General features: G+C 36.8%; 1 long non-coding RNA gene across 2 annotated transcripts; it reads right to left on the bottom strand.

The window, feature by feature from the left end:
* Nucleotides 1-1605: 1605 nt before the first annotated feature.
* LOC135442153 (uncharacterized) lies at nt 1606-8987 on the bottom strand. 2 transcript variants are annotated; one of them, XR_010438624.1, is made up of 3 exons: nt 8972-8987; nt 7296-7361; nt 1606-1711 (listed from the first exon to the last, which is right to left on the bottom strand). It is a non-coding gene; the product is annotated as an uncharacterized LOC135442153 (long non-coding RNA). The 2 variants fall into 2 exon arrangements; XR_010438623.1 differs by lacking the exon at nt 8972-8987 and adding an exon at nt 8225-8238.
* Between the last annotated feature and the right edge of the window lie 240 nt (nt 8988-9227).

Raw genomic sequence — 9227 nt, forward strand, 5'->3', positions numbered from 1 at the left:
ACGTTATTTGAGGGATTTATGGAACGAGCAACGGGTGTGGTTTATCAGGTAAAAAAAGGAGAAAAGGGAAAAAAAATATAAAATTTGGGAAAAAAAATAGAAAATTTGGGTAAAAAAATATAAAATTTGGGAAAAACATATAAAAATCCAAGTGGCAGCTGAATTTAGGCAAGACGTTATTTGAGGGATTTATTGAACGAGCAACGGGTGTGGTTTATCAGGTAGCGAAGCATAAATAGAATAAATAAAAAGAAATAAAATAAATATATTCCAGCCTAAATAAAATCCTAGATTTTTTCCATGAAAAACTGGGACAAGGATTTGTTTGTCAGAGATATTTAAAATAAAAACCCAAATTCTCCTTTTTTCCTGATGTTTTAAGCCAGGGAATTTGAATCTCAGAATCCAGGGATTTATTTGCAGCTGGAATTGTAGAGAAGATTTTGATTTCTGGCTTTATTTTCTGTGTATTACCTAAAAATATATTTACCTAAATAATAACAAAATATTTATATATAAAAAATAGAAAAATATATAATATATTTTAATATATATATATATAATATATATAAAAATATATATATATAATATATATAAAGTATATAATATATATAATATAGAAAAATATATAATATATTTAATATGTATAATATGCATATGTATATGTATATATATACATATATATTATATGCATATATATAATGTAAATACATACATAACATGTAAATATGTGTATGTATAAATAAAATCTATTTAATATGCATTATTTAAATAAAATCCATTTATTAATAGCAATTTATTTAGGAAGAAAAACTTCCTTAATTAATGAATTTTTTCCTTGAGAAACAAGAGGAAATTTTAACACCAAGCTCAGAAAATCAGGGATTTATTTGCAGCTGGAATTGTAGAGAAGATTTTGATTTCTGGCTTTATTTTCTGTGGATTACCTAAAAATATATTTACCTAAATAATAATAAAAATATTTTTGTATAAAAAATAGAAAAATATATAACATATTTTAATATATATTTATATAACATATAAAAAAATATATATAATATATATAAAATATATAATATATATAATATAGAAAAATACATAATATATTTAATATGTATAATATGCATATGTATATATATATATTATATACATATATATAATGTAAATACATACATAACATGTAAATATGTATATGTATAAATAAAATCTATTTAATATGCATTATTTAAATAAAATCCATTTATTAATAGCAATTTATTTAGGAAGAAAAACTTCCTTAATTAATGAATTTTTTCTTCAGAAACAAGAGGAAACTTTAACCCCAAGCTCAGAATCCAGGGATTTATTTGCAGCTGGAATTGTAGGGAAGAATTTAATTTCTCTATTTTCCACTTATTATTTAATTCAAATATATTTAATATTTCTAATTTACACATCAATTTCATACTTAATATCGATTTCTTCAGCAAGAAAAATTCACAATTAATCCATTTTCTTTTTGAAAGAACAACCCAAAACCGGAATTTTTGCGGGAGGAATTTCATCCCAAAATTCCACTTCCCAAAAAAACCCCCAAAAAATAAAAATATTCCGGAATTTTCCTTACCTGTTTCAGTAAACTGCAGGAGAGGGTGAAAATATCGAATAAAGAGGAATCTCGGAAGGAAGAGGCGATTTTCCTGTGCTTGGTCAGGGGGTGGGTGGTGTCGGCCTGCAGGGGAGAAAATTCCAGAAAATTCCAGGAAATCCAACAGGAATTCCAGGAAATCCAGCAGGAATTCCAAGAAATCCAGCAGGAATTCCAAGAAATCCAGAATTCCAAGAAATCCAGCAGGAATTAAAAAAATCCAACAGGAATTCCAGGAAATCCAAAATTCCAGGAAATCCAACAGGAATTCCAGGAAATCCAACAGGAATTCCAGGAAATCCAACAGGAATTCCAAGAAATCCAACAGGAATTCCAAGAAATCCAAAATTCCAGGAAATCCAGCAGGAATTCCAGGAAATCCAGGATTCCAAGAAATCCAGCAGGAATTCCAAGAAATCCAATAAAAATTCCAAGAAATCCAACAGGAATTCCAGAATTCCAAGAAATCCAGCAGGAATTAAAAAAAATCCAACAGGAATTCCAGGAAATCCAACAGGAATTCCAGAAAATCCAACAGGAATTCCAGGAAATCCAGAATTCCAAGAAATCCAACAGGAATTCCAAGAAATCCAAAATTCCAGGAAATCCAGCAGGAATTCAAAAAAATCCAACAGGAATTCCAGAAAATCCAGCAGGAATTCCAGAAAATCCAGAATTCCAAGAAATCCAATAAAAATTCCAAGAAATCCAGCAGGAATTCCAGGAAATCCAGAATTCCAGGAAATCCAACAGGAATTCCAAGAAATCCAACAGGAATTCCAAGAAATCCAGAATTCCAAGAAATCCAACAGGAATTCCAAGAAATCCAACAGGAATTCCAAGAAATCCAAAATTCCAGGAAATCCAGCAGGAATTCCAAGAAATCCAGCAGCAATTTAAAAAAATCCAACAGGAATTCCAAGAAATCCAACAGGAATTCCAGGAAATCCAAAATTCCAAAAAATCCAACAGGAATTCCAAGAAATCCAACAGGAATTCCAGGAAATCCAAAATTCCAAAAAATCCAACAGGAATTCCAAGAAATCCAACAGGAATTCCAACAAATCCAAAATTCCAGAAAATCCAGCAGGAATTAAAAAAAATCCAACAGGAATTCCAGGAAATCCAACAGGAATTCCAGAAAATCCAACAGGAATTCGAAGAAATCCAAAATTCCAGGAAATCCAGAATTCCAGAAAATCCAACAGGAATTCCAGGAAATCCAGAATTCCAAGAAATCCAACAGGAATTCCAAGAAATCCAACAGGAATCCCAAGAAATTCAGAATTCCAGGAAATCCAACAGGAATTCCAGGAAATCCAGAATTCCAGGAAATCCAACAGGAATTCCAGGAAATCCAGAATCTCAAGAAATCCAACAGGAATTCCAGGAAATCCAGGATTCCAGGAAATCCAGCAGGAATTCCACAAATCCAACAGGAATTCCAAGAAATCCAGCAGGAATTCCAAGAAATCCAACAGGAATTCCAAGAAATCCAACAGGAATTCCAGAAAATCCAGTAGGAATTCCAAGAAATCCAGAATTCCAAGAAATCCAGCAAAAATTCCAAGAAATCCAGCAGGAATTCCAAGAAATCCAGAATTCCAAGAAATCCAACAAAAATTCCAAGAAATCCAACAGGAATTCCAGGAAATCCAGGATTCCAGGAAATCCAACAGGAATTCCAAGAAATCCAAAATTCCTGGAAATCCAACAGGAATTTCAAGAAATCCAGAATTCCAAGAAATCCAAAATTCCAGGAAATTCAGAATTCCAAGAAATCCAACAGGAATTCCAGGAAATCCAACGGGAATTCCAGGAAATACAGCAGGAATTCCAAGAAATCCAACAGGAATTCCAAGAAATCCAAAATTCCAGGAAATCCAGCAGGAATTCCAAGAAATCCAACAGGAATTCCAAGAAATCCAAAATTCCAAAAAATCCAACAGGAATTCCAAGAAATCCAAAATTCCAGGAAATCCAGCAGGAATTCCAAGAAATCCAAAATTCCAGGAAATCCAGCAGGAGTTCCAAGAAATCCAACAGGAATTCCAGGAAATCCAACAGGAATTCCAAGAAATCCAAAATTCCAGGAAATCCAACAGGAATTCCAAGAAATCCAACAGGAATTCCAAGAAATCCAGAATTCCAAGAAATCCAACAGGAATTCCAAGAAATCCCTGCATAAATATCCACTTTGAAATATTCATATTTTACCATTTAAATTAAATAAAATAAACAATAAAATAAATGATATAAATCTCTATTTTAATTTTTCAATCAAAACCTGTCATAACAAATGAAATTGAAATTTATGCTAAAAATTAAATTTCAATTTCCAAACCTCTCCTTCAGGATTTCCTTCAGGACAGCTCCAATGTTGGATTTTAAACCTGAATTTTCCCAATAATTCCATTAAAAACCCCAAAATTCCCATCTTTTATATTTTAGAAGGAAAAACCCCAACAAATCTTCATTTTTTAGGATATTAAAAGGACATTATTTAGAAATATTAACTTGCTTTAATATCCAAATTATTCCTCAGCTCGGACTATTGGGATTTCAGGGAGTTTAGGAAAAATAAACATTATTTAATTCCTATTTCAGGCAATTTATGGGAATGGAAAAATCCCCTTTATTTTTGGCCATGGGAAAATTGGATTTCTTTCTTTACCTTCACACTGAATTCAGCTTAAATTGGTGAATTTTGGTGAAAATTTGGATTAAATCAATGATTTGGGCTTTGACATTTCCAGTTCTGAAATCCCACCAGGATTAAACAACATCCCAGGGAAATTTGAAGTTAATTACTTAACGAGACAAAAAAAAAATTAATTTTTTCCCGCCTTTTTTTTTTTAAGGAAAATCAGAGATTTTTCCACACATCTTAACCCTTGGGACTGCAGCAAAATCTGCATTTCTGAGGGAAAAACATGGATAAAATATGGAAAAAAAGATGGAAAAACCACAGAAATTGGGATAGCAGCAGGTAAAGGTGCTTATTCCAGTTTCCAGAGGAATTCCAGAGGGAAATGGAAAAATTTTGGAAAAATTTTAAATCCTCTGGAAAAGCTGGGCCAGGATTGGGCCTGGCCGGGCCTGAGGGGCTGGGAAAGGGACACAACCTGAGAATCCTGAAAGGTTTTGTGGGAATTTTATCCCAAAAATTCACTCAGAATTTCATCCTAGATTAAAACAATGCTTTAAAAATGGGCAGAGATGGAAAATTTTGGATTTTTCTCCAAGGTGTAGGAGGAGGAGCAGAAAATCAGAGACTTTTGCACTCATTGTGACCCTCAGGATTGCAGCAAAATCTGCATTTCTGAGGGAAAAACATGAAAAAAATATGGAAAAAAAGACAGAAAAATCACAGAAATTGGGATAGCAGCAGGTAAAGGTGCTTATTCCAGAGGAATTCCAAAGGGAATTCCAGAGCACAGCCCTGGAAAAATTTTAAATCCTCTGGAAAAGCTGGGCCAGGATTGGGCCTGGCCGGGCCTGAGGGGCTGGGAAAGGGACACAACCTGAGAATCCTGAAAGGTTTTGTGGGAATTTTATCCCAAAAATTCATCCAGAGTTTCATCCTGGATGAAAACAATGCTTTAAAAATGGGCAGAGTTGGAAAATTTTGGATTTTTCTCCAAGGTGTAGAAGGAGGGGCAGAAAATCAGAGACTTTTCTACTCATTGTGACCCTCAGGACTGCAGCAAAATCTGAATGTCTGAGGGAAAAACATGGAAAAAATATGGAAAAAAAGACAGAAAAAAATGCAGAAATTGGGATAGCAGCAGGTAAAGGTGCTTATTCCAGAGGAATTCCAGAGGGAATTCCAGAGCACAGCCCTGGAAAAATTTTAAATCCTCTGGAAAAGCTGGGCCAGGATTGGGCCTGGCCAGGCCTGAGGGGCTGGGAAAGGGACACAACCTGAGAATCCTGAAGGATTTCTGGGAATTTTATCCCAAAAATTCATCCAGAGTTTCATCCTAGAGGAAAACAATGCTTTAAAAATGGGCAGAGTTGGAAAATTTTGGATTTTTCTCCAAGGTGTAGGAGGAGGGGCAGAAAATCAGAGACTTTTGCACTCATTGTGACCCTCAGGACTGCAGCAAAATCTGCATGTCTGAGGGAAAAACATGGAAAAAATATGGAAAAAAAGATGGAAAAATCACAGAAATTGGGATAGCAGCAGGTAAAGGTGCTTATTCCAGAGGAATTCCAGAGGGAATTCCAGGGCACAGCCCTGGAAAAATTTTAAATCCTCTGGAAAAGCTGGGCCAGGATTGGGCCTGGCCGGGCCTGAGGGGCTGGGAAAGGGACACAACCTGAGAATCCTGAAGGATTTCTGGGAATTTTATCCCAAAAATTCATCCAGAGTTTCATCCTGGATGAAAACAATGCTTTAAAAATGGGCAGAGTTGGAAAATTTTGGATTTTTCTCCAAGGTGTAGAAGGAGGGGCAGAAAATCAGAGACTTTTCCACTCATTGTAACCCTCAGGATTGCAGCAAAATCTGCATGTCTGAGGGAAAAACATGGAAAAAATATGGAAAAAAAGACAGAAAAACCACAGAAATTGGGATAGCAGCAGGTAAAGGTGCTTATTCCAGATTCCAGAGGAATTCCAGAGGGAATTCCAGAGCACAGCCCTGGAAAAATTTTAAATCCTCTGGAAAAGCTGGGCCAGGATTGGGCCTGGCCAGGCCTGAGGGGCTGGGAAAGGGACACAACCTGAGAATCCTGAAAGGATTTCTGGGAATTTTATCCCAAAAATTCATTCAGAATTTCACCCTGGATGAAAGAGATGGTTTAAAAATGGGGACAATTGGATAATTTTGGGTTTTTTCTTGATGGTCTAGGAGGAGGGTCAGAAAATCAGAGACTTTTGCACTCATTGTGACCCTCAGGATTGCAGCAAAATCTGCATGTCTGAGGGAAAACCATGAAAAAAATATGGAAAAAACCTCAGAAAACTATGAAAAAATATGGAAAAAAAGACAGAAAACCACAAAAAAATATGGAAAAAAAGACAGAAATTGGGATAGCAGCAGGTAAAGGTGCTTATTCCAGATTCCAGAGGAATTCCAGAGGGAATTCCAGAGCACAGCCCTGGAGGGATTTTAAATCCTCTGGAAATTTGGGCTTTTTAAATCCTGAGGGACTGGGAAAGGGCCACAATGTGAGAATCCTGAAGGATTTGTGGGAATTTTATCCCAAAAATTCATCCAGAATTTCACCCTGGATGAAAGACATTATTTAAAAATGGGGACAATCAGATAATTTTGGTTTTTTCTCCCTGGTAAATATGAAGGACTGACAACAGAAAGTTCTCATACTCATCCTCACTACATAATTCCTTTTTCTTGGGTTTTTTTTTCCTTTTCATCCCAGAAAACCACCCCAAAACATGGGAATCCCATAAAACCACACCAAAACATGGGAAAAAGATGGAAAATGTCAATGAAACAAAACAATCCCTCCAGACAGGAGCTCTCAGCACCTCACCACAAAAAAAGGGAGTGAAAAACAACAACAAATACCCAACAAACACAGAAATTCCCAAAATAAAAACCAGCAAAATTCCCAAAATAAAACCCCAGAAAAAGCAGGACACAACAAAATGAATGAGAAAATTGGACACTTACTTCACTGAGGAAGGCTGTAGCACTTACTTGATTAATTTCATTCGTTAATTGGGACAGGATTGTCACTCCTATGATGCAGTGCTCTACACTGTCCTGGGGAGGCAAAGGCACAGCTTATTTTTTTTGGAAAAATTTTGGAAAAATTCCCTTTTTTTTTGTTTTTTTCCTTGGAAAAATTCTTGGCTAGAAAAAGCTTAATATTTAATAAATAAAAATAAAAAAAAAATATCCAAAGAAGGGAGATTTTGGGTGGTTGAATGCAGGAAGTTGAAAGAAAATCTCAGGAATATTCATGAGGTGGAAAAGATGGATCCTAAAGGTTGGAACATTCAGGAATAATTCCCTGCTCCCTGAATTTTTAAGATAAAATGTGATTTCCCATGGATAGGAAAGAAAATAAAGAAAATATTCCTTGATTTTCTAGCCCATCCATGGGGATGGAAAAGATGGATCCTAAAATCTGGAGCATCCAGGAACAAATCCCTGCTCCTGGAATTTTTAAGGAGCTAAAGAATAAATGAGATTTCCATGGATGGAAAGGGAACAACAAAGGAAAAAATTTCTTCATTTTCCTCCTTCATTTGAGGATGGAAAAGATGGATTCTAAAATCTGGAGCATCCAGGAACAAATTCCTGATTTTTAAGGAGCTGTTTCCCCTCTGAAAAGCACCAACATGGAAGAACCCAAAAACTCCTCCAGGCCATCTCCAAACTCATTTTTTGGTGGATTTTGGTGAATCCTGGGAACTCTGAGGAGGGAATCTGACCTGCAAGGACCTGGAGCAAATCTGGGAACAACCAGGAACAAATCCCTGAATTTTCTGGAGCTGTTTCCCCTCAGAATCCCCTACTTAAAACCACCAACATGGAAGAACCCAAACTCCTCCAGGCCATCCCCAAACTCATTTTTTGGTGGATTTTGGTGAATCCTGGGATCTCTGAGCAGGAAATCTGACCTGCAGGAACCTGGAGCAAATCCAGGAACAAATCCCTGAATTTTCAGGAGCTGTTTCCCCTCAGAATCCCTGCTGAAAACCACCAACATGGAAGAACCCGAACTCCTTCAGGCCACCTGCAATCTCCCAAATTTTGGTGAATCCTGGGAATTCTGAGGAGGGAATGTGACCTGCAAGGACCTGGAGCAAATCTACGAGGATCAAGAACAAATCCCTGAATTTTCAGGAGCTGTTTCCCCTCAGAATCCCCTATTGAAAACCAGCAACATGGAAGAACCCAAACTCCTCCAGGCCACCTGCAATCTCCCAAATTTTGGTGATTCCTGGGAATTCTGAGGAGGGAATCTGACCTGCAAGGACCTGGAGCAAATCTAGGAGGATCAAGGAACAGTTTCCTGCTCCCAGAAACAATTTCCTGGTTTTTAAGGAACTCTTCACCCTCAGAGTCCCCTATTGAAAAGCACCAACATGGAAGAACCCGAACTCCTCCAGGCCATCTCCAAACTCATTTTTTGGTGGATTTTGGTGGATCCTGGGAACTCTGAGGAGAGAATCTGAGCTAAAAGAACCTGGAGCAAATCTGGGAACAGCCAGGAACAAATCCTTGAATTTTCAGGAGCTGTTTCCCCTCAGAATCCCTGCTGAAAAGCACCAACATGGAAGAACCCAAACTCCTCCAGGCCATCTCCAAACTCATTTTTTGGTGGATTTTGGTGAATCCTGGGAATTCTGAGCAGGGAATCTGACCTGCAGGAACCTGGTGCCAATCTGGGAGGATCAAGGAACAGTTTCCTGTTTCCAAGAACAAATCCCTGATTTTTAAGGAGCTCTTCAACCTCATAAGCTCCTACTGAAAAGCACCAACACCGAAGAACCCAAACTCCTCCAGGCCATCTCCAAACTCATTTTTTGGTGGATTTTGGTGAATCCTGGAAACTCTGAGGAGGAAATCTGACCTGCAGGAACCTGGTGGAAATCTGGGAGCAACAAGGAACAAATCCCT

Source organism: Zonotrichia leucophrys, unplaced genomic scaffold (assembly GCF_028769735.1).
Source record: "Zonotrichia leucophrys gambelii isolate GWCS_2022_RI unplaced genomic scaffold, RI_Zleu_2.0 Scaffold_1431_11281, whole genome shotgun sequence".
Taxonomy (NCBI): Eukaryota; Metazoa; Chordata; class Aves; order Passeriformes; family Passerellidae; genus Zonotrichia; species Zonotrichia leucophrys.